This window comes from Urocitellus parryii, chromosome 3 (genome assembly GCF_045843805.1).
Source record: "Urocitellus parryii isolate mUroPar1 chromosome 3, mUroPar1.hap1, whole genome shotgun sequence".
NCBI lineage: Eukaryota > Metazoa > Chordata > Mammalia > Rodentia > Sciuridae > Urocitellus > Urocitellus parryii.
The window spans coordinates 65,764,401-65,768,986 of NC_135533.1; positions in this window are offsets into that span (position 1 = coordinate 65,764,401).

Here is a 4,586-nt window from a genome sequence, read left to right on the forward strand (position 1 = left end):
AGAAAGAAAGAGAGCATGAAAAAGTTCATCTTAAAGACCAATCCAAAGGCTTTTCACTTCTCACATTCCACTGGAAATAGTAGAGAGCAAATTTTGTTTAGAGCTAGTAAGAACAGACTTCAAAGCAGGGCTGCATGCAAAAATAATGAATTTATTTTTGTTTTGAGAGAGAGAGAGATGGATGATTAGATAAATAGTTGGGTGAATGATTTCCATATATTAATGATTTTATAAATACTATATAATATAAATACTATATAATATAAATGTGGGGGGAAAAGCACACTCATACATTGGTGAGACTGCAAATTGGTGCAGTCAATATGGAAAGCATTATGGAGATTCCTTGGAAAACTGGGAATGGAACCATCATTTGACCCAGCTATCCCTCTCTTTGGTCTATACACAAATGACTTAAACACAGCATACTATAGGGACACACCACATAAAGTTTATAGCAGCACAATTCACAATAGCTAAACTGTGAATCCAACCTAGATGTCCTTCAGTAGGTGAATAGATACAAAGAAAATGTGGTATATATACACAATGGAATATTAATCAGCATTAAAAGAAAATAAAATAATGTCATTTGCATGTAAATGGATGGAGTTGGAGAATATAATGCTAAGTAAGCCAATCCCAAGAAACCAAATGCTGAATGTTTTCTCTGATATAAGGATGCTGATTCATAATGGGGTTGGCAGGGGGAGCATAGGAGGAATAGACAAACTCTAGATAGGGCAAAGGGGAGGGAAGGGAAGTGAATGGGCATGGAGTTTGAAAAGACTGTGAAATGAGATGGATATCATTACCTGAAGTACATGTATGAAGACACAAATGATATGACAATGACACTACTTTGTGTACAACTAGAGACATGAAAAATTATGCTCTATATGTATAACATGAATTGAAATGTACTCTGCTGTCATTTATAACAAATATAAAAAAAGGAAAAAAAAGGAAATGCTATGCCTTTCTTACTGCTTCTGTTGCCTGAAGATAAATGCTTTTCATGATGATAAATAAACCATAAATTCTTGTAAACAATAACTGAAATTCAAACAAGCTGTATAACACCCTCCTCCAAACAAAAGCAAGCATGGCAAAATTTTAAAATTAGCGAGTTTGGGTGATAGTATAAGGCTAAGTACATACTATTTTTCAACTTCTCTTCATCTTTAGATTTTTTAAGACACAAATTTTGAAGAAAATTTCTGAAGCAAATATGAAAAACATTAACTCATGTTCAATCAAGTGGCTTAATAGAAGATGGCTATAAACAATACTCTCTATTCAATATGGTTTGAAAGATTTTACCATCAAAGATAAAATTATTAAAGTAACATAAATATTTAACTTCCATAATAAACCTCATTTCATTATCTTCATTTTACAATTTAAAACCTTATTCATGAAAACACATTATTTTATTATAAGTAGCTATTTCTCAAAATGTAGCTTAAATTAATTACCCTTGAGCCTTGCTATGGGGTACATAAATTGTTTATATACAACCTCATAACTAGGTCATACTCCATAAACTTCAAACAGGTCTAAGTGGCTATAATTTCTTATCATAAATTTGCTGAGAAAGAACTTCAATGGGTTTGAAATTAAGACAGTCTTTGATCTCTATTTAGATTTTGAGTTTATTATATCAGATTCAATCCCATGACATTCAAGAACAAATTTTTATTACAGCCTTGCCAGAGATAAAGTCATTAATTACTCAGTAAAAATTTGTATGTTTTGTTTTGAATCACAAACAATACTTTTCTTTTTCACTGTTATTGTCTTTCATTTCAGAAATTCAAAATGTTTTATGAAAGGCACAGTAATATTATCTATCACAAAGAAAACTGAAGAGGTGGAAATAGGCTTGCTCTGTTTCAGAGTATCATGCAGGGTCTGAAGCAATGGCTAGAGAGTTCAGTAATGCAAACCTTTCAGAAGTGGTGCAAAATTACATTCACTCAAATTCAGTGCCTGTCGTGGGCTGGTATTCATGTTTCAGTAATTCTATCAAGTTTATTTTCCTATAAAGCCAGAGACAAATCAGTCTTGAACAAAGACACTGTGTTTTCAAAAGTGGGCTTTTAAACACTGATATGAGAACTGTGATAAGGATATTGAGGTACACATTCAGGGAAAGGATGTGTGGGAAAAATATGCAGGAGAAAAAAAATAGGTAACAGTGTGCCTTGCAATCTCCAAAACAAAGATGCCCTTAGAATGATCATTATTTTCCAAGAAATGAAGATGAACAGAAAACCCCAAAGCAGATATAATTTGTATGTTGAGACATTTGAAACTTTTGATATGTAGATCACCAGCATTGGTAAAGGGGTGTGTTTCTAAAATTTCTTTGCAAATTATTTTTTCAAAATTCAGGAGGAATTTCCCACAGATGTCATATTATTCATGGTGTTGTGTAGGTTAGGTTTCAGAGTAAGAGCACAAAAACCTCCTGTGCCCCAGCGATTCCTAAAATGGACATCTAACCCTAACCGTATCCTTTGCCACTAAAACATCTCATAGTGCCTCTGAAGCTTTCTTTACCTTTATTTCAGGAAACAGTAAAAAGATGCATCTATTATACCATGCCCTAAAACTGGTGTTCAGGGTCAGAATGTGGCTTATGTTAGAAATATCTGTCATGAGGTGGAGGGATATATATTTCAGGCCCAGTTCTCATGTAAACCTGTTTTCTGGGCATTCCTTTTATTTTAAGAATAACAATTGTTTTTAATCATTAACAATCAACTATTTCTTCAAGTTTTATGAGAAATTATCATTTAGTATACAACAAATAACATTTTGTGCATAACATGAGAATTTTTTATGTATGCGTCTGCAAACACAAATAGGCATTCTGTAGTGAAAGATGTATTTCTGGCATCATGTTTGGAGCTAAAAATGAGTTTCTAATTCTACAAATCAATAATCTGTACATGTGTCATCATAGTATATTATAACTAATTTTTAAAATTGATTTATTTATTTTAATTAGAAATGACATCAGAATACATTCAGATTCCTTGTAGACAACTGCAGCACAACTTTATATTTCTATGATTGTACTTGATGTAGTGTCACACCATATGTGCAGTCATACATGTACCTAGGCTAATGGTGTCCATCTCATTCCACCATCTTTCCTGCCCCCATGCATTGGACATTCCTTTTCATAAAAATGTAGTAAGATTAAAATAAGAAGAGTCTAGAAAAAAGCTATGGATTGTTGTAGCTATCTCCATCTATTACTCCTTAATCCTTTATATCATATGACTCATTAGTGTTGTATCTTTTTTCTATGATATTATTTTTATACTTTGATTATAAATATTTATAGTAATTAATAATGCTTAAATTTCACCAATGTATAAAGAATTTTTACTAATAGGAACTATCTCTATTGAGTACCTATGCATATCAGGCACTTATCTTATTTTGCCCTCATCCTCTAACAACTCTGAAAAGGATATTTTATTATTCCCAAATTAAAGAAGAGGAAGCTGATGTTTAAAGAGATTAAAACTGGGAGAGTCATGTTTTCTGTTTAACTCCTTTGCTTTTAATCACTTAACTTACTTTATTATTATTTAATTCAACAATGTTGCTGAGTATCTACTAGGTAACAGGCAGCATTCTGAGAGAGGTTAAACATCAAGTAGCACAAGAAGATTTTGTAGTAAAGGGGAGCCAGAAGCAAAAAAGAGTGATCAAAGCAAGAGAAACACGAAGTATAGGATGGGGAAGAGGAATAGCAGGGAAAACCTGCTAGATTTGAGTTATAATTAAAGGATCATAAGTAAGATCATCATAAATATGTACGCATTTGTATACATGAGCATACATAGTCACTTTCAATTCATGATGATAAATCCCATGCCAGATATTATAGCAAGCAAGCTTCACTTGCTTGAAATAACAAATCCACCTCTTGGCCAGGGTATCAGCCAGGAAAGAATGATATTGTATGTGCTTCCCTATTTCATATTTTCTAAAGATTTAAGAGAAGATTGCTAAGCATAGAAATATAGAATGATATAAAAACAATAACTGTGAGAGGCAAGAAGTTGAACTTCTGAACAAAAGTGACACATACATAAAAATTATGTATGTGGAATGTCTTTTTGATTTCAATTTCTAATTGGCAAGGTTAATGCACAAATGGTAGTTGCAAAAGTAAGAAAATATATATCTGCCAATATCTGAATTAATTGAATAAGATTTGTGGCTAGGAAATATATATACTGGTTTGGAAAAGGAAGCAAAATAGTCTACAATTACATGGGAAGACCGTACTTGGGAGGGAAAAGCTATGACAGTGACTACAAGACTATGAATATATATGTATACACACACACACACACATACACACATGAAGAATTTGGTGAATGCTCATGGAAAATTAGGAATACCCTGTGATTCTCATTCATAATATGAATACTATGTCTTTAATATTTACTGGACCCATGACATTCCAACAGCCCTTGTTTTAAGACTTCCAAAATGAGAAACACTCTTCTGTCCAGTAGGAAAGTAGTATGCATTCCTACGTATGCTGAAATGAGCTT